Here is a 22,270-nt window from a genome sequence, read left to right as displayed (position 1 = left end):
ATTTTCTTCCAGTTGGTGTAGCACATTCTGCCTTGTTGCCATAGTTGGGGAAAAAGCACTGTTGTTCTATGGAGTGATTTAAATTAAACTCTGAGCATAATTTTTGGTAGGAAGGATGGATTTGCTCAAAGGAACACTCTGTCTTTGTGGAAAAGCATGTAGGGGGGCTTTATCGATAATACCTGCAGCTCTGAAATCCTTCTAGCAGACGTGATGGCACGCAAAATAATCGTTTTCCATGTCAAGAACTTCAGATCGCAGGATGATGCAGGTTCAAAGGGGGAAAGAATCAAACAGGACAAAAAAAGTTTAAGTCTCATGGTGATAGAGGGGTCTTAATGGGTGGTCTTAAAACAGTGCTCTTCAGGAAGGTTTTGCATAGTTTGAGAGACATTAGATATGAGGCTAAATCGCTTATATGAAAATTAGATATCGCTAACTGGACTCGAATGGTAGCTGCAGCTGTGCCTTCATTAAATAGCTTTGTTAGAAATTCAGGAATAGAACCTATAGGTCCAGAAAAGGTATCAATGTGATTACTTAATGCCCAGGAAGAAAATCTTTTCCATTTGCTCATGTATAATTTTCTCGTTGAAGCCTTGAGAGACGAGATCAAGATAGGTTTCACAGAAGGAGAAAGGTTAGGAAGCCGGCCTGTATTTGGAATCCGAGCAGCCAAGCTGTCAATTTGAGGGTTCGAAGAGAGGGATGAAGCATTCCTGACACATGAGTCAGAAGGTCTGGAATTAGGTCCAGAATCCATGGTTCCTCTTGGAGATGAGGCCAAAGGAAGGGGAACCAAATTTGACGAGGCCAGTATGGGGCAACGAGAATCAGATTGCTTCCCAATGAGCTGGCTTTCTGAAGGTCTTTGGGTATCAAGGGAAAAGGAGGGAAGGCATAGAGGAGACTAGAGGGCCAATCATGTACAAGTGCATCCCTTGGTGACTCCCCCCCGGGGGGGGGGGGGGGATAAGGGCAAAATAGCTGCTGCATTTGGCATACATGGATGTGGCAAAAAGGTCACAGCAAGGCTGGCCCCATTTGCAGAAAATTATCTCCACTACTTCTTGTTTTAGGGACCACTAGCGAGTCATCAGAAACGCTCTGAGTTTGTCTACCATCACGTTGGATTTCCCCGGGATGTGCATTGCTATCAGAAAGCGTTGGGAGGAGGTCGCCCACTACCATACTCGCAAGGCCTATCGACAAAGGGGGGTAGGATCTGGTTCCTCCTTTACGTACCAAACAAACTGACATGTTGTCTGCCTGTATTGCAACAGTTCTTAGCGGAAAAGAATCCCAAAGTGTCTGCAATGCCAAAACCACCACTCATCTCTAGGGCACTGATGTGCAAATGGGCCTCGTGATCCTTCTAAGTGCCTTGGGCTGTCCATCCCAGATAATGCCCCCTCCCATCTGGGAGGCGTGTGTTGTTACTGTGGTTAAAGGCTGTGGAAGGACAAAGGGTTGACCTGATGGTCACGCGAGTAGAGTGAAGCCACCAGCAAAGGTCTTTAATGCAGGACTTATCAGATTTTGGTGAGACACAGGTAGTTTGTGCAATGACCACTGAGTGAACAGTAGCCACTGCAGAATTCTCATGTGCAGGCGTGCTAATGGAACCAAGTTTATCGTTGCTGCCATGGTTCCCAAGACTTTCAGAACTGTTCTTGCATGTACTCTTTTCTTGGAAAGAAGGTTTAAAACCTGATGTTGCAGTACTAGAACTCTTTCTGGAAGAGGTTTTGCGATCATTTGTGCATCTAGATCTGTCTCTATAAAAAACAGTATGTTGAGGTGGCAACAAGGCAGATTTTTCGTAACTTATCAGGATTCCTAGGTAAGAGAAGAGAACTAATGTAGTGTCTCTTGTTTTTAGTAGTAGATGCTTGGTGGTGGCAGTTAGGAGCCAGTCATCTAGATACAGAAATGCTCGGAATCCTAGACATATCAAGTGAGCCGTGACCACTACCATACACTTGAACACTCGGGGGGGGGGGGGGTAGTGAGACCAAAGGACATAGCCCGAAACTGGTAATGACAGGCTCCCAGCCAAAAGCACAGATGACTCCTAGATGGCCTGTCCATTTTTATGTGGTAGTATGCATCCTGAAGGTCTATAGAGCACATCCAATTGTCTTTCCACAGAAAGGGAAATAACGACTGCAGTGTTACCATCCAGAACTTTGTCTTGCTTACTGATTCTTTTAATCTGCTGAGATCCAAAATGGGTCTCCAGTCCGCGGTTTTCTTTAGCAGTGAAAAGAACCTTATATCCCTGATCCTATCTGGTCTGTGGGGACTATTTGGATGACTTTTCGCTAGCAACTTATGAATTTCTAGAGTTGGCAGATCCCTCTGACTGGGTGGAACGTCCAGGGTGTTCTTGATGTTTGGGACAGGGAAGGTAAAGGATATAGCATAGTCTCTGGATATGATACTTTGTATCAACTTGTCATTTATTTCTAGCCAGGCTTTTGGATATAAAGATAAGCGACCCCCACATGCCTCCAGGATGGTTGTACCAACTTGTCATTTATTTCTAGCCAGGCTTTTGGATACAAAGATAAGCGACCCCCACATGCCTCCAGGATGGACAGGCAGGCCTCCCTTCAGGAGCACTGAAAGGGCCTACGATGGAATGAATCCCTGTCACCCTGACTTTGTGGACCCCCTCTGCCATGTGGATGGCATCTCCCATTACTGCTTCCCACTCTGCCCCTGGGGGAAGAGTCACCACGTGTCCTGAAAAAAAATCGGATTTTTGGAACCACATCTTTCCCCCCTTTTGACTTTTTGGGTAAGGTCTAGAAGGTAGGCAAAATGGACTCAGAGATTTTCCTTCTTGCTCACACCTGGCATGTCCTTAACTTTTGGCCCGAACAGGGACGAGCTATCGAAGGGATTGACAAAGGTAGACAAAGGATTCCACAAAGTCACACAAGCGAATCCTGGAATGTGTCAGGGAAATTCCTCAACCCGCTGCCCTGCTTGCTCCATCTGCTGCTTAAGAAAAAAGCCTCATGGAGGAGTTAACCACAGAGTTTAAGGTGGAGAGCTGAGAGGAAACCTTGTCTGATACCCCTGCAGCGACTGAACCTTGTAGAGCATCTCCTAGCTCCTTTAGAAGAGCTGTCTGTATCCTAGTAAAGTGCATTAGATAATTCAATGCAAAGGTTGCTGAAGAAAACATGCACTTCCCATATCTGTCCATCGTACGAGACTCCTTGTTCGGTGGATGGACTGATGAGGATGTCTGAAAGTTCCTTTTTGGTGGCTGCTGCTGCCACCACCATAGCATCCACTGGAGCTCCCTTGGTAAGAAAATCTTTGCCTGATGGTGCAGTAATAAAATTGAAAAAAAATAATCCCCAAACACTGCTGAAGGCCGCTCGTAAGGCAAAAAGTAAAACTGTGTGAAAAATCCAAGAGCAGACCACCATGAGATGTTAAAGAATGTTTAAAAAAAAAAAATCAAACATCACGAAGCTTTTAATATAAAAAAACAAACTAAAAGGTGAACATGAAACAGAGCTCAACTGTAGATAAGTGCTTTAAGCTTTTCAGCCTTCATCAGATCTATACCAAGAGCTCCAATTTAAACACTGGTTTAAAATGGATTCTCATCCAATCAGCAGCTTAAGTCAAGTTCCTGTGCGAGTTGTCTTCCAATGGCACACAGAGACACACCACCTCTTTCAGCCAATTAAAAACCATAGGCAGTAACTAAAATTCCTTGATTCTTTCATTAAGAAATATCATTCGTTGGTGGGTAATAAACCCTTAAATGAAAATGAGGCATATAAAACATGAGCACAAACATCTTTCACTTAAACCAAGTCCCTTGCACTCGGCATCTCAGATTCAGTCCCTGTTTTGATTACCTTAGCGTATCAAACATGAAGGGACAGCTGATCATCCGACCAAATAAAAATAGACACGCTATGTCAAACTATCTATCCTATGAACAGGCATCTATTTTTCAAATGTGGTTTCAGTGGTACTACATTGTTGATTCCTGGGTATCTTGTCTGCTCTAAGGTTTATTATCCATTCTGTCTCACGTACCTCTAAGATTTCTCAGATCACCTCCATGATTGTTCGGTTCCAGAGCATCCAGAACCATAAAACTGAAAGAATGATCAGGAGACAATATAACATGATTTGCCAATGCATTTCTCTTCTCACCATTTGATACATCTCATAGACGCTGCATGATTCTCGCCTTGAAAAGCTGGTTAGTCTTGCCTACATAAAAAGCTGTACAGTCTCAGCAGGTAGCAAGATAAACTAGATTTTGCGAAAGACAGGTCGCATAACCTGAAAACCAGGATTTATTAGCAGTTGGATGCAAAAAACAGTTGCTAGTATTAATGCAGGGACAAGCTTTACATTGACCACATTTAAAAGTCCCTTTCTTTGATGTATGCATTTTATTTTTCCTAGGGAAACCATCCTTCATGTATAAAATACTTTTTAAATTTTTCTTATTTTTTGTAGGCAAAGTGTGGTGTCTCTCCTACAATCTCTCTCAGTCATTTTCAGTTAAGATGGGCCAATACCTCCAGATAGTATCACATATAGAGTCTGAGCTATAAGCTAATGAACACTTCAAGATATTCCTAGAATCAGTGTTTCCTCTATTGGGGTTCAAACCTTTACTTATTACATTCCTCTTTCTGAGAAAGGGATACCCATTTGTTTCCCTAATTTTCTTTAGTTTGGTTGAACTTATGTCAATCTCATTCTCTCGGTATCCTCTTTTCCGAAGTTCTTGCATTGTATTAGTTTCTTTCTCTAGGTCATTATTTTTGGTACATAGCCTTGAGGTCCTGATTTGATTTTCCATGATGATCTTGAAGACATGATTGGGACGCATACTATTTCAATAGAGATGGTGATTTCTCCATGTTTCTTTTCAATAGATGGAAGTATGAATGCCTGATCCTTGCTGGTATATAAGCCTCACATCCAAGAAGTCAATCTGATCTTCCAAATAATTAACAGTGAACATGAGGAAGTCAGTAGTTTCATTCAAAAAATCGCGAAAGTCTAACAAATCCTGGACACTGCCATCCCATAAAATAAACACGTCATCTTCAAAATGTCCACAGAACCTTAATTGGTTCAACCAAGGATTAACTTCATTCAGGACTTCTTCTCCCATTGAGCTAAAACAAAGTTGGAGTAACTGCTGGCACATGGGGTACCCATGGCCACACCCCAGCTCTGTAGATAATAGTCTTTCCCATAGACAAATGCATTGGTCTCCAGTATTAGCTGCAAAAGATCAATATATAATGTCATTCCTCACATTCAAGTCAACCAAGAAAGTTCTAATGGCTTCTATTCCACATGAATTAGGAATCACAGTGAAGAGGTTACAGTCATCCATAGTCACAAGGAGCAGATTAGTAGGAATACCTTTGGTATCTATAGTAAGGTGCAAACGCTCCAAAAAAATCACCCGTATCCCTTAATACCAGCTCTGCATGTTTCAAATATTGTTTCAAAGTTTCAACGTATATCGACAATGGTTCTGTTGTCTAACCATGTCCCGAAACAATGTTGTAATGGAGGGTTATGCCGATCCTTACATATCTTGGGCAACTCACTAATTGTGGGTATAGTGGGATGCTCCACCCTGAAAAATTCAAACAGCTCCTTGTTTAGATAGCCATCCAAAAAAAAGCCCCAATAAATCCTACTTTTATTCAGGTTATGCAACCTTTCGCAAAATCTAGTTTATCTTGCTACCTGCAGAGACTGTACAGCTTTTTATGTAGGCAAGACTAACCAGCTTTTCAAGATGAAAATCATGCAGCATCTACGAGATATATCAAATGGTGATAAGAGAAATGCATCGGCAAATCATGTTATACTATCTCCTGGTCATTCTTTCAGTTTTATGGTTCTGGATGCTCTGGAAACGATCGTGGGGGTTGTCTGAGAAATCTAACAAAGGTACGTGTGACAGAATGGATCATAAACCTCAGAGCAGACAGATACCCAGGAATCAACAATGTAGTACCACTGAAACCACTTTTGAAAAATAGACGCCTGTTCATAGGATAGATATGTTATGACATTGTGTGTCCATTTTTATTTGGTTGGATGATCAGCTGTCCCTTCATGCTTGATACGGGAAGGTAATCAAAACAGGGACTGAATCCGAGATGCCGAGTGCAAGGGACTTGGTTTAAGTGAAAGATGTTTGTGCTCAAGTTATATATGCCTCATTTTCATTTAAGGGTTTATTACCCACCAATGAATTAGATTTCTTAATGAAAGAATCAAGGAATTTTAGTTACTGCCTATGGTTGTTAATTGGTGGAAAGAGGAGGTGTCTGTGTGCCATTGGAAGACAACTCACATAGGAACTTGAGTTAGGCTGCTGACTGGATGAGAATTCGTTTTAAACCAGTGAATGGAGCTCTTGGTATAGATCTGATGAAGGCTGAAAAGCTGAAAGCGTTCATCTACAGTTGAGCTCTGTTTCATGTTCACGTTTTAGTTTGTTTTTTATATTAAAAGCTTTGTGATTTAGATTTTTTTGAAAAAATTCTTTAACATCTCATGGTGGTCTGCTCTTGGATTTTTCACTCAGTAATAAAATTGTTTGGCTCCCAAGGAACAGGTTCCACTGAGTCTAGAGACTCCCACATCTTTCGACTAATTCCATGACTTTGTCGAAAGGCGGAGGCACCCAAGTGGCGGAAGGGTGAGACTCGAAAGCCTTCAGGTATACAAACTTCTTCTCAGAAGGGTTGATGGGCTTCTAGCCTCCTCGCTAAGGATTTCTAGGATTTCAGGGACCCTTCCGACTCAAAGATCTGTATCACAAGTGACAGACTCCTCTGGGGAGTCTAAATGCTTCCTCTTGCAAAGTCTCTTACAAGAAGGGTATACTAGAGAGGTTTCAGAAGACAAGATTTCACCCAATGGGGCATCCTGAGGCCTAGGGTCTCCAAGTGTCTGTTGATGGTGTAGTGCAGAGCAGACACCGGTGCCTTTGGGGGAAGAATGTCAGGACCCAAGAGTGGAGCTGTCTGTGGAGACAGCATTGTCCTAATCACCTTGAAAGCACCCCTCCCCAATCCAATGACACCTCCGGCTCTGAAGAGCCAGAAGACATTCCCAGAACCAAGGGGGTTTTCTCCAATGCCGATGTAGGAGCTGAGCTCACAAGCGCCGAAGCCCCGAGAGGCACTTTGGATCAGACAAATGCCCAATCAGACTCTCCACCCTGGACCCGACCGGACAGCATCAGCTCCTAGACTCCTCGAGTTCAGATGGAACAGAGGATGTCAGATGAGATGTTGGGCCCAAAGATACCAGAATAGGTCTTGGCAGCGACGGTTCCACTCCAATCAGTTGCAGACATTCCAGCTCCAAGGTCCCAAGTCGGCTCGGAGGAGGAATCTATGTCAAAGGGGTGGACTTGATCAGTTCTGAATCCCTCTGGGTTGGAGCGGACAGCAGTTTGGCCAGCGCAGGTGTCCTTAAAAGTCTCCACATCACACAATCCATGTCATCATCAGACAGACACCTGGAGGTCCGAGAGGATGGGGCAGGAGATCTGACTGCTTGCAGCAGAGGTGATCTTAAAGTATGAGAGACCATTACCAATTCCAGGGGCTGGCTCCATAATTAAAACTCTATCGGCACTGATGAGGATGGAGCCGCTGATGGAGATTTTCCAGGCCCAGCTATCTTCGGGTCCAGAGATGCAACTTTGGTTAGTTTTTTTGCTGGCTCCAATTGGCCAGGAGGAAGAGACCTTTTTTCAAATTTATCAGACTTCGAGGAAGGAGAATTGGTCAATTTTGAAGTGCCCTGACCTCCTCCTAGCACTTCAGTGAAGGGGGACTTCAGCAATCTTCTCACTATAAGTTTTTTCTTCCTTTCAAACAGCACTCTAGAACTGAAAGAGTGGTAAATGGAACAAGATTCTGGCAGATGTAATGCTCCAAAGCAGTACACACAAATAGTGTGGCCATCCATGATGGACATTTTCTGGCTACACTTCACACACGTTTTGAACCCAGAGGGTTTGGTTTCCTTATGTTCTTTACACATAATTAGTATGCAACAGTCAACAAAAACAAATATAAGAAAGGTACATTAACAGTATAGCAGAAAACCCAATGCTATCACTGTACTCTCTCTCTCTCTCTATATATATATATATATATATGTATGTGTGTGTGTGTGTATGTAAACTTTTTTTCAAGCATAACTACAGCATAAAAAAAGGGAAAGGGGTGGCAGTTCTCTAACTAAAAATGAAGCTGCCTGGTCAAAGAAAAAGGGGGGGGGGGAGACAGGTAGTCCTCTAACAAAAAGGAAACAGCAGCCCTCTAACTCAAGAAGTAAATAATTTTCTTTACAACACACTAAATTAAACAAGAATGTAAATAAGAAAGAAAAGATAGTAAAGAAAGCCCTCTAACTACAAACAGGCTTTAGACACTTAATTTAAGCCGGAATAGGGAGTTAACACAGGCCTAGCAAATAAAAACGATAGCCAGAAGCAAAGCACAAGAGCAAATACTCTAAATAACTAGATGATTAGTGATTAGAGATTTAGTAAACAGCCAAAATACAAAGTATATTAATAAGCAAGGAAAATTTTTCCAACTTAGCCAGAGCCAAAATGGAAGCATCCAATATGTTTAGCGGCAAACGAGATCTGGGGAGCTCTCCTAGGGTATGATCGGATAGGGATACAGCCATGAGCCAGTGGAAAACCTTGAGCTTTTGCATATGGCCGAGTCGGAACTGAGGATCGGTTCCGAACCCAACCAGTGAAGATTGAAGGCGAGATGGGACATCACATCATAGGTTTTAGTAAATGTACTTCTACTATTATGGCACACAGATTTAAAAGGTAAATATACATAATTATTAGTTATCTTTAACAAATGTACCTAGACATTTACAGAAACAAATGAATACATCATATGGTACTCGTGCTTTAAGATACATATAGTACGGATAAAAAAAAAACAAATTAGTATGGATCTTGATGCACAGAATATGTAATGCCACTTATAAGAGGTGTTAAAGAATTTCCCAGTTTAATTAAATCAAAGTTGAGAGACTTCAATACAGAAGATTCTCATGTAATTACTAGGACCTGAATGCTCAAATAACACCTAGTGGTAAAAATTAAAACTGCAAGTTTATTTACCAGATTAAGAAAAATTACTTTGTAGTTGCTATATTAGTTGTAGTGATCATTATAGTATTTTTTGCATACTATATTACTGGATTCATAAATCAAAGCAGCAAAACCCAGTTCAAGAACTTCAGGTAAAGTTGTAACAGGCACTTCATAAAAATATTTTTTCCAGAATAAATTCTACATAAATACAGTATTCTCTTTTTATATGCAGTTTCAATTGAAATGAATGTCTCAGTGAATGATACAAATGAACTCCGTGAAATAACCTTCACATCAAAGCACTGATAAGGATGATGCATGCTACAGTATGTGTGGAACAAAATCTGGTACCAAAAACAGATCTTGATTAGATGGTATGAGGCTTGGGAACCAATGTTAAAGTGGAGAGTAGAATTTGCAGGAAACTTGCAGTGTTTTGGTATTATGAGAGATGCTTTCTAGGCAGTTCAGTTGAAATACTCAGAAGAGTGAGTATAGATATTTAAAAGTCAGTAAACGTCCAAAAACTACAGAAAACCATGCATGTCTTACTTCTACTACTACAGAGAAAAGGAAATAACCTGAATAAGACTTGTTTGGATGTTGTTAAATTACATGTACCGTATGCTGCTACTACATAATAAACACCCTGTATTAGATCTACAATAAACAGTATGTATACACTTTTATTCTGAAAAGTACAAGATTTGGCACATGAAAGAGAAACTGAGATATATGGCATATGGCCAGTACTGCACTGGGTTATTAAAAGAGAAAGATACTTAATCCAATTCTTTAAAACAGTATACTACAGAAATATGTTCCCAGTTACTTAAGCTTTAGATTTTACTCTTCACTAAAAGACCTTCTGGAAAGAAGAGCAAAGAAGCTGATTGAGAAGGGTGAGAAAGGAAGCATTCTCCTAATTCAACTGTGTAGGGAAACTGAAGGAATTTAGAAAAAAGTTGCGACACTCAAACATTTATTGGTCTACCTTGGACCTTATTGTTACCAGATGGCCTCCAGTTCCAAACATCCACAGTGGGCCTACCAGCTTCTCTCCAAATCTCCCATCTTACTTTGTTTTGCCACAGCTGGTTGCAGGTCCTGATGGTGTCATGGTGGCTTAGCTTATCTGTGCTTCCTTTGGGGCGAGGCATCAACCCCACTTTACTTTTCATACCCACCATGCCTATGGTTTTTACGTCTGATAGGTACAGCATTCTTTTGACCCCCCCCCAGGAATATGTCAACAAGTGTCCTCCTACATAGGATGGGCATGCCCATCCCTTCTCTGCTGCTCAGTCAGTCAACCAAGCTGCTAATCAAACCCAGGTTGGCTGGGCCATAGTCAGGGCTTTATCCCTCTAAACCTCCAAGGGGCTGACAATCACATTTTTTGTTCCTTTAGACATCTACTTTACTAACAGATCCTAATCCCCACCCATTAGATCTAGCTGTGACAGGCTTTCCAGATACATAAAATGTTAGCAACTGCACTCCACCAGCAAAATAAATTCTTCTTTCATCAAAAAGTCTAAGAATGTGAACAAACACAGGCTTAGCTCTTACAGCTCAGGACTCTAAGTAGGCAGCTGTGAGGGGGCGGACCCCAGGGGAAAGGATATCTTGTCCATGGTGGTGAAAAATCTTCTCTCCACTACCTCAAACCATAGAGGCCATGGGGAACAAAGAACTGACCTGATAGGAGCCAAAGCCACCTGGCCCAGGATGGCTGCAAGCATCCCCAGTACCATGCCTCAATGTACAGATCAGAGCAGAGCTGTCCAGCAGAGGCTTTGAGGAGAAGGGATGGCTCCAAACGCATTGGAGTCAAACTCATATCCCCCGACACTTCGGCTCTGAGATCATTCCAGCTTCAAAAGAGTTGTAGCCTTCTGGATCAGAGAAGGTGTCAGAGTTGACTAAGGCCAGGCCTTATGATCGAACACAGACAGCTCAGGATTTCTGGGTCCAGACTCCAAAACCAGGGACCAGGTTGATTACAGGAGGAGTCAAAATTTGGGATTGAACTGGTGGTTGGTTCATGGATCCAATAGGAAACGCAGTCGGGACGACTCCCAACTGAACACAGGTTCTAAGAACCTCTCTCATTATCCTGTCCATATCTGCTTCTGTCGAGCTCCTAAATGATCTGAGGGATGAAGAGGTTGAGGGAGGTCTAGACCTCTGTTGAGTTGCCTCCTTAAGAAAGGTGAATGGAGCCTTAAGGAGATAGGCTCCAAGGAATATCTAGCTAACCTCTGGCATGGAGACTGATTTGGAGAGAGGCAGAACTGAAGGAACAGTGAGATCAAACACCTTGGTTTAAAAAGTTGGATCCAAGGAAGCAATCCGATTCAAGGATTTTGCAATTTTCTCAGGTAGAACTGAGCTCAAAGTAGAACAGTCAGGGGGAACACTTCCTTTAATCTAACTTTGCCAGCAGAATCCATCTCAGATGCCTCCAAAGATTTCTTGGAGGAGTTCATTACACTGCTTGTATTAACATCTTGGACTACAGGTATTTTTTTAAGGAGGACTTGCTCGACTATTGGCGTTTACCCCACTTTTTTCTTATTGATCTTGGAAACAAACTTTTGTTTCAGCTTAGATTTAGAGAATGCAACAAATAATTGATCCGCCTACCTGAAGATCTTTACTCTATGTAAATAAAATCTGAGTTGTCTATGAACATCAAGTGGGCAGTGTGTGCATTCTCCTTTGTGAATATTTTGAAAAGAATACAAGCAAATGATGGTTTGATTTATGTGGGACACCTTAGGAATGAAAGACTCATTTTAAGAAATACTCTGTCATTATGAAAAAACAAGTAAGGTGGTTTACATAAAACAGCTTGAAGTTCTGAAATCCTCTTAGAAGTGAGTGCATCTAAAAAGACAGTTTTCCATGTCAAAAACAATATCTACTGAGTCTGCTGGTCCAAAGTGAGACAGTCTGATAGCCTGGAGCATCACTGTGATGTCACAAGGAGGGACAGGATCTCAAATGGGTGGATAAAGAAGAAAGGCTCCTTTAAGAAAGCCTTTATATACCTATAAAGCAGCTATAGGAGTCTTGTGATCTATTTGAAAATTTGAGATGCCAGTTGAATGTAGTTGAAAACAAACCTTTTTGAAAAAGTTCAGATGGAAACTCTAGAACAGAGGGAAGGGGTGTTGAAAAATTATCTAAACCTTTCCCCAAAGCATAGAAAGAAAATCTTATCCATTTGCTTTAATATATTTTCTAGTGTTCAATTTCTGTGAAGCAGAAAGAATATGAACACCAATTTCTATAAACTTTGGGTCCTTGGCAATCACTAGAATTGGAGTTACCAAGCAGTTAACTTCAGAGTCTAAATCCAGAAAGGATGTCCAGAATGATGAGAGATTAGGGACCAGATGGTGGGATACAGTCCAGGGTGGATTGAACAATTGGGACTAGGGATAAAGGAATCATACCGGTCATGGCCAGTATGAGGCAAGGACCCTTATGGCTTTCTGAATTAATTTTAGAAATAGAGGTAAAGGAAGAAATGCACAGAGGAGACCTGGGGGCCAGCTGTAGATTAGAACACTTGGTGACTGACCCTGTGGAGGGATCAGCGCAAAGTAACTGCTGCACTTTGTTATTCAAATAGCAGGCAAACTGGTCACAGCAAGGTTGGCTCAGTGACTAAAGATTTTGCTCTCTACTGTTGAATGAAGGGAACACTATTGAGTCAAATGAAAGCACCTGCTCAATTTATCTGCTAGTACACTGGATGTCCCCAGAATGTGCAATGCCATCAGAAAATGATGGGAAGACGTTGGCCATTGCCTAACATTCACTGCCTCTCAACATAATAGTTAAGACATGGTTCCCCCTTGTTTGCTGATGCATCAGACCACTAACGTCCATCTGGACTGCAATCCCACTTACTGGAAGACAGTCTTGCACTGCATGCAACACCAAAAGGGCTGCTCTCATTTAGAGGAACACGGATGTATAAATTAGTCTCCAAGGATGTTCTTGTACTTTGAACAGCCTTCCCCTTATACTGTCCCTGCTTACCCAGAAACATATCTCTGGTAACTACTGCTATACATGAGAGTGGAGAAAAAAGGTGATCTGTTGCCAATGCTGATGAGATTCAACATTCTATGTGGGCTCTTAATAACGTGATCAACTTGACTGGAGTGCTGAAGGGGTGAAAACATTGAGACCACTGGACTGAGTCCACTGCAGAACTCTCATATGAAATCTAAACATGGGAACTAGAATGATTGCTGAAGCCATCAGTTCTAATAGTCTTAGAATCAAATATGCTGTGGTGGAAGGCCCACCTAGAACTTGATGTTATTTGGCAGATTGAATGAAACCTGTGCAGAAGTAAGGTGGCTATCTGAGTTATAGTGTTTAGATGGCAGCCAAAGAATTCCAGATTCTGATGAGTTGACAACTGGCTCTTCTGTCTGTTCAACATAATTCCCAGTTAAGTAACTGGGGTAAGAAACTCCTTTGCAGAATTAGTGGATCCTTAGTCAGAATGTTAAGGAGCCAATTATCTAGGTATGGGAACACCTGGAACCCTTCCAGGCAGAGATGAGCAGTTACTGCTGCCATGTACTCGGTAACCACCTTGGGGGGGGGGGGGTTGCTAGTGTCTCCATGGGGCAAGTGCTTTGAATTAAAAATGATAGACTCCCAGTGGAAAAAAAATTATAATAATAAAACAAAACAAAAAAAAAAAACGGAATCTCCTGGAGTGCATCTTGTGTGAAAATCGGCATCCTGGAAATCAATACAGCACATTCAGTTGTCTTTTTTTTAAGTAGAGGCAAAATGGGCTGCACCATGACGATCTGGAATTTTGTCTGTTTCACATATTGGTTTAAGTGGCTTGGGTCCAATATTGGCCTTAGGTCCAGTCTTTTTTTTTTTGTTTTAAGCTAAAAAGAACCTGGAGTAGACAATCTTATTTGGTCTGGAGGGACCTGCTGGATGATTACAACTGAGTAGGTGGTACGAAGGGAATACTTACTTTGGCCTGAAGCATTGTTAGAAATGGAATTGAATAATCTTGGATTATCCTTAACACAAAAAATCTGAAGTGATGGCCCAAAGAGGTTTGTGGGTGTAGGGATGGGCACTCCACTGACAGACTCGAGTGCAGCGGCCGGCAACACTTCAAGTGCACTGGAAGTATTTCTCAGAAAAAGGACCATCCTTGGTTTTAGGGTCCACTTCTGCCTCTGGGGAGATGTCCATTAAAACTGCCTCTCTCTTGCTGCAGGGAGGTCTGTCAAAATAAGCACCTGGGTAGGACCTTGTGATTTCTGTAACCACACTTTGTCCCCTCCTCACTGATTTCTGGGAAAAATCCTCTGAGGAGTGGGGAAACAGATTCCAAAGGCAGACACAGTCTTATTCACTTCTCATTAGTGAGTCTGTATTTTGGGCCCAACAGGGTAGTACAATCAAAAGGAGCAAAGATGAAGGATGTCTTAAAGCCCCCCGCATAAATTAACCACATCCAGGCATGGAGGCGCAAGGCTACACCAGTGCCTGCTGTTCTGGCTGTCCTATCAGGTGCATTAGAGAGAGGACACATGGAGACATTTGAAATAGAAGATGGGGTGGAAAACTAGGATTCCAGTGTCTTCTGGACATCCAATGGCAAATTACCTGAAGGAGAATTAGTCATTTCTTTGGCACCGGATATGAGCCACGTAGTTCAACTTTCGAAGAAAATGTCACGAAAGCATGCATTCATTTTCCAAATCTGTCAAGGCCATAAACTCCATGTTAGGGGGATGGACAGATTAACTCTACTCAGAGATTTTTCTTTGTGGTTGCCGCAATGACAATGGCATCCACAGGAGAACCCTTACTCCAGTGAGATTGTCTTTTGGATAGAATCTTATCAGAATTTTTGGATATATGCTCTGCTATGTCAGGTTCCTTGAAAGCTCATTCAGACATTAAATCAATGAGTGCATCGGGGGGAGGGACCATTCAGGATGTAGAACGGCCAGCCCTCAAAGCCTCCAGAAATGTGAATTCTTCCAGGGAAGCCATATCTGTGGATCACATCCCCTTCTATTTGACCAGTTCTAGAATTTTTCTGAAGTAGATATCTCCAGGGGGTGAGATCTAGGGGAACCTTGCCCAGCCCTTCATCCAAATCAGTGTCTTTTAAGGGATTTTGGTGAAGAATCCAAGTGCTTTGTTTTGTTGTGCGTTTTCTATGCACCAGTCATTGGAGAATATCTGGCATCTAAATCAGACTGAAACTCAGAGTACTTCCCCCAGAAGTTTGGGGACTGGCTGTCCCTGTGGATGAGGAGGAGCAGATTCCAGAGCAGAATAAACTTGGTCAGGTTGGATCCGAAAGTGATGGAGCCAGCTCTTCTCTCAATTATGACAGGACTGGATGGAAAGTCTCAAAGACCAAGGATGAGATAGCCGAGGAAGTCTCTCTGATAAGTGGAATGGAGAGAGAGACCAGCTCCAGCCCTTCTCAAGTCTGAGGTCGACATCAGAGCCAAGCTGCTGAAAGCCAACACTCCAAGTGAAAGGGACAGCTCCAACAACCAACTCAAATCCTCTCCCTGAACAGTGGCTTAGAAGCTTCTCCTGTGACTCTCAATTTGATTGGAAAGGGCCAGAGTCAAGAAAGACTGAGTTGCTGTCACAGTCTAAGTGAATGGCAGTATTGTCAACAACGGCACTCCAGGGACCTTCATATCCGAAGTCAAGTTTGATGAACAGAGTCAAATGTGGGAGGACAGAGTTGCGAGGTCCACAAATGTATTTGCATCTGCAGGAATTTCTGAATTACCCTGCTGACGTCAGCTTTGGGGAATCTCCCAAACGAGCAGATCTGAAAGACATTAGTGATGAAGTATTGTACCTTTGTTGAATAGGTTAATGGAGCAGAGGATTCATTGGATCTGGAGCAGAGAGTTTGGATGGAGAAGGAGACTGGATCAGAGGTTTCAGATTTGAGGGCTTCAGCATTTTTGGTGCAGGACCTGAGACTGTTGGATCCGGGGATCATTTTTTAGGTTTATCCATAACCTTCTCTCATCTTTAACAGGCTCCTTTAACTTTGGAGTTTCTGTATCCTCTTCCTTTTCTTTTGTTGTCACTGGAGAAACATATAAAATATAACCAGCTAATCCACAGCAGTTAAATGAAGTTCAGTAAAGAACATAAAATCCAAGAATGAAAAACTAAACTTTGACCATCAAGTGCATTTAATGAAAAAATGTAACAAACATAAAAAGCAAAGCTTTTGAGCAAGAAGCTCTTTCTCAATGCATCAAAATTGTTGAATTAAAAATGTGATACTTTTTAAAAGTTAAAGCAGCCAGTTAGAAACATTCAAAGTCATCACGACAATCATTTATACATCTTTCAATAGCTGAAGTATTGCAGTGCCCAGAAATAAAAATAAAAAATGATAAATGTTATTATAATGCCTTAGATGATACATCGTCTTAGTTTTAAAACAGGTGTAACACTATTCATGGTATTTAGCTCTGGTAACACATCTGCTCTGAAATAAACCATTTGTATTTGGCCAGTTCAGTGATGTTGGTGATGTGACTACCACATTTAAGTGTTAATCTATGCAGCACTCTAAACTTAAAAGCATTTCCCCTCTCAGAAATGTCTTTGAAATGTGCATTAGTTTCTGTAGCTCTGCAAATTTCAGAAAGATGTGAGCATCCACTATCCTTTAATTTTTGACTCGTTTTCCCTATATAAAAATTATTACAGCAGATGCAATTTACAAGATATACATTTTCAGTATAATGTAGCTGAAGCCTTAAAACTATTAATTTTGGTGGTGGGATGTAAAAAATTACCATCCTGAGTTATATTTTTACAGTATACACAATTATGACAGGGTACAGTACACATCTTATTGAAAGTTATTGTATTATTCTTTGCCAGTTCCTTATAACAATTGTTGTTCAAGGTTTCTCTCTCTTTTATGAACAAAAATAGGTACATCACCTACTTTCTGAATTTCAGTATTGGATCTTAAAATATTCCAATTCTTAATATTCTGAACTGGTATGGCAGCCGTACTTCATAATATAGGCATCTTCCTTTTTTTCTGTGTATTATGAGTGACATTACTACACACACAGAAACATGGCTGACCAATTTTGTCATGCTCTGTGACATCCCCACTACATGCCAGTAATCAAGGAACCTGAATCCTCACAATTGACACTGGACAGGGACGTTCACTTGGAATACAAATGAATACACTCAGTATTTCCAAATGCAGACCTCTCTGCATCAAGCACAATTTCTGTTAAAAGCACACAGGGAACACACCTAGCCCGGGTCTGGTTTCTCTCTCTCTCTCCCCCCAGGTCCTCATTAAGACTCCCAACTGGCACAGCTTCAGAGTTAAATCCTTAGCAGAGTGCCCAAGCCAAGTCCTCCACCACTCTCTCTGCGAAACCACTGCTTCATGTCCTTGCTCCAAGTAGCTGACACACACACCTGGGAAAAGTAGGCACATGTTTACTAGCTCTGCCCCCTTCTGCCCAGACTACAAGGTAGTTATCACTGCCACCAGCCTGCATACCTCTCAAGTGTACCTCATTATGAGGAACATACCTCATTTGGGGTCTTAAAAAGTTCTTGTTCCTCGAAGTTCCTCAAAGTTCCACATTGAAAGACTGTCACACATTCAGTGTTAGGATTTTTTTTTAAAGTGAAATCCATTGCAAATAAAAGTGAATCATTAATTCATTAAAAGACTTTCTTTATAAGTAAAACCAGTTTATTTTAACCATCCTATGGCCTTCCTAGTTGAAGTTGTTAGTAAGCCATTAGTATAATATTCCACATTTTGCCCATTTGTTCCACATTATGAGGGCTAGTGTTCCTCATTTTGGACATGGAAGGTTGAGAGCTATGCGCACCAGGTACTACAAAGCCAGCTACCTATGGCTCTTGTAAGGGTACCCAATTATACTGAGTGAAATTATTAATACAAATGGCAATGTCAACCAAATAGCCAGGCTTTGTAGCCAGAGTTACCACCAAATAAATATGTGCAAATACTCTCAAAACTTAAATATTTTCTAAAAAGGACCAGTCTCAATGAAAAGTTTAAGCATATTTAAGAATAAATAAAAGAACATTAACATACTAAATATTTATTTACAGTAAACACCAGAGTTTCAGTCAGAGGAAATATTAAAAATAACAGCTGGAAAGAGTCACACAGTTACAGAAAAACAATGCTCAACTATTCTCACTATAATTTCTTGACTAAATCATTACTGTTCCTACTTACTGAGAGTAAGGCAAGATAATGTGGGTGAGTGGTCCTCATCAGATCCAAGATAGAATACAGAATGCTGACAGCCATCACCTAATACCTAAATTTAATTTCTGGCTTACAGAATGACTAACAGATCTGGTCATCTCTTTCCCGCACTACACCCATTACTAGAGGCTGCCAGAGTTTAGCACCTATGTGCTAGAATACACAAGGCCATTAGTTAAGTTGTAGTAAAGCATCTGGAAGCCATAAAACAATAAAACCATTCCAATCTTCCTACAGGTCCTACAACCTATTCTGTAGCAAAGACATTATGTCTCTCGCTCCATTCAAAACTGTGGGATAACATCTTTATGGCTTATCCCATAAAGTAATTTAATTTCAGATATATTTTTAGTTTGAGATTAACCTTCTCCTCCATTCCTCTGTTGAAACACATACATTTAATTTGGTTACAACAATATACGTACATTTCATTTCCTTCCAGCAGGGCACACTGTTGATACATTTTAAACATAAGCAAACCTCACAAATACATTTTCAGCACAGGAATCTGTACAAATCAGTTTGATATACAAATGACATATAATTACTTACACAAATTCCACCTAGCTGTGCTGGCATGTTATACATCCATTGCCCCACTTCTCCTTGCATGGCTGACAGTACCTCCTATCGTCACACGTTCTTGCATAACAGTCGGTGTCGCTCATCTCTCGTACAGATGACAAGTAAGCGGGGTATTTTTCACTTAGATGCTTTAATACACAAACACATCAGGATGGATAACAGCATCGTAAGATACAAGCGAACTAGCTAACAGACAGACCTTGCATACATGCTTACATCTCAACGGCTTGCTATAAAATGGCAGTCCAGATTGCACATACTCAGTATTTATACACTTGTGCAAGCCCTTGGATAGCTTCTTGAAGGTACATACACACACATTGATCTACAGTCCGTACTATTTATTACTAACCTTTCATCATAGTCCCTAGTACAGAAATCATTAGCCATAATTTCCATCTCGTTTAAATTGTCTTCTGTATTTAGTCAACTCACCCAAAGTAACTGGCTTTTTGACAATACATTTATAAGTATGTCATGGATGCATACTATTCGAGTGTAGGAACCTAGTGTCTGTACCTCTATCTATATCGGTGTATACATTTAATCATTAAATTTCAAATTTATGTCTAGATATTTAATACTTGTACTAGAACAATCCATATCAAATAAGTAGTGGTAGCTTGTAATTTATTAACAAACTCAAAGATTTACCACCACCAGACCATACTAAAAACACAGCGTCAACAAAATGATTGTAAAATGCATGTTTATATAAATATGAGGTATTATCAGATATATAAACATTTTTCCCAGTTGGACAAAGTACAGTTTTGTACCTACCATAAATGTAGATGTTGATCCACATTGCTGCAGTCCTAATTATTGGGTAGTCCGCTGTCCAGTCGGCCCTAATACCAAAAGAGACTATGGCTGGCGATCAGGGGATATTAGACTGACGCCAGTCCAAATGCATTCAGACACTATGACCGACGTCATATCCTCAGTCTTTTCTTGCCCCAGATGTCAGAAGACCCTGAAAGATAAGGCCAAAACCAAAACTCCCAAAATATCTGCACCAAAATATATATATATATATACAAAAATATACAAAATTAGCAGAATATAACCTCACCTACACAACCACCCCTAAACACAGAGGGAAGGAGGGAGGGGGGTTGACTGCAGCAATGTGGATCCTCTTTATCCATTTATGGTAGGTACAAAACTGTACTATGTTCTTCATTCCACATTGCTGCAGTCCTAACTGGTAGAATCCCAAAGCAGAGGTAAGGGAGGCTGGCAAATCATAAGGAAGCAGGAGCTGATAACATGCCTTGCAAAATAGCTGTGGCAAAACCAGCCCTAGACTTAGAGTAGAGAGGAAGGTGGTAAGTATGCACTGAACTCCAAGTAGCTGCCTCCAAAATATCCTTAGTTGCCACCCCTTAAAAAGCTGTTGAAGTGGCAGTAGCCCTAGTGGAATGAGGCCTAATCCCAGCTGGAATCTCCTGCCATGATGGGAATAACAAAATGCAATGCAAAACCCAATCCACCTAGAAATAGTTTGTTTTGACACAGGCTTGCCCTGAGAACTCAAAGCAAAAGAAACAAACAACTGCTGAGACTGCCTAAAAACTTAGTCCTGCTCAAATAATAAATCTAAAGTGTGCAAAATCTTTTCCCTTTATTTTGGGGATCTGCATAAAACGTAGGCAAATGAATAGTTTGGTATAAAGCCACACTAGAAACCACTTTAGTATAAAGGAAGGATTAAAAATCGTAATGGCCAACAAAAGCAGTCTTCCATGACAAGTATTTCAGTTCAGCAGTAGCTGCAGGCTCAAAAGGTTGTAGAGTAAGTTTCTCAAACACAAAAAAAGCAGGAGTAGGAGCTCTACGTAAGTCTTATACGTAAATCTTATGCCTCTAAGAAATTGCTTGAACAAAGGATGTGAAAACAATGGTGGGTCACAATCATAGTGAGCTGAAATTGCTGCAGCATGAATCTTAATGGAAGAAAGCGACAAACCTTTGTCCAATAACTCAGTAAGATATTGAAGAGCCACACTCAAATTAGGCTCAAATCTCCAAATTCTTTGCTGCAGTCCAAAATAAAAATGAACAAAAATAGGTACATCACCTACTTTCTGAATTTCAGTATTGGATCTTAAAATATTCCAATTCTTAATATTCTGAACTGGTATGGCAGCCGTACTTCATAATATAGGCATCTTCCTTTTTTTCTGTGTATTATGAGTGACATTACTACACACAGAGAAACATGGCTGACCAATTTTGTCATGCTCTGTGACATCCCCACTACATGCCAGTAATCAAGGAACCTGAATCCTCACAATTGACACTGGACAGGGACGTTCACTTGGAATACAAATGAATACACTCAGTATTTCCAAATGCAGACCTCTCTGCATCAAGCACAATTTCTGTTAAAAGCACACAGGGAACACACCTAGGGTCTGGTTTCTCTCTCTGTCTCTCCCCAGGTCACCAGTAAGGCTCCCCACTGGCACAGCCACAGAGTTAAGTCCTCAGTAGAGTGCCCAAGCCAAGTCCTCCACCAGTCTATGAAACCACTGCTTCATATCCCTGCTCTAAGTAGCTGACACACACACCTGGGAAAAGTAGGCACATGTTTACTAGCTCTGCCCCCTTCTGCCCAGACTACAAGGTAGTTATCACTGCCACCAGCCTGCATACCTCTCTCATTATGATGAACATACCTCATTTGGGGTCTTAAAAAGTTCTTGTTCCTCGAAGTTCCTCAAAGTTCCACATTGAAAGACTGTCACACATTCAGTGTTAGGAATTTTTTTTAAAGTGAAATCCATTGCAAATAAAAGTGAATCATTAATTCATTAAAAGACTTTCTTTATAAGTAAAACCAGTTTATTTTAACCATCCTATGGCCTTCCTAGTTGAAGTTGTTAGTAAGCCATTAGTATAATATTCCACATTTTGCCCATTTGTTCCACATTATGAGGGCTAGTGTTCCTCATTTTGGACATGGAAGGTTGAGAGCTATGCGCACCAGGTACTACAAAGCCAGCTACCTATGGCTCTTGTAAGGGTACCCAATTATACTGAGTGAAATTATTAATACAAATGGCAATGTCAACCAAATAGCCAGGCTTTGTAGCCAGAGTTACCACCAAATAAATATGTGCAAATACTCTCAAAACTTAAATATTTTCTAAAAAGGACCAGTC

At 41.1% G+C, this 22,270-nt stretch overlaps 1 protein-coding gene across 8 annotated transcripts in view; it reads right to left on the bottom strand.

The window, feature by feature from the left end:
* The window catches only part of SVIL (supervillin), a gene marked incomplete in the record, with an annotated part of 2,930,183 nt that extends 2,910,977 nt beyond the window's left edge, over positions 1–19,206 (bottom strand). For 7 of the 8 annotated variants that reach the window (XM_044066681.1, XM_044066680.1, XM_044066686.1 and 4 more), the window contains 1 exon segment: positions 19,068–19,206. 8 annotated transcript variants of the gene reach the window in all.
* Positions 19,207–22,270: the final 3,064 nt, after the last annotated feature.

Source organism: Protopterus annectens, chromosome 3.part1, assembly GCF_019279795.1.
Source record: "Protopterus annectens isolate FY-2018-M chromosome 3.part1, PAN1.0, whole genome shotgun sequence".
Taxonomy (NCBI): Eukaryota; Metazoa; Chordata; order Ceratodontiformes; family Protopteridae; genus Protopterus; species Protopterus annectens.
The sequence above is the reverse complement of the archived record's forward strand: the minus strand, read 5'-3'. Positions and strand labels throughout refer to the sequence as shown.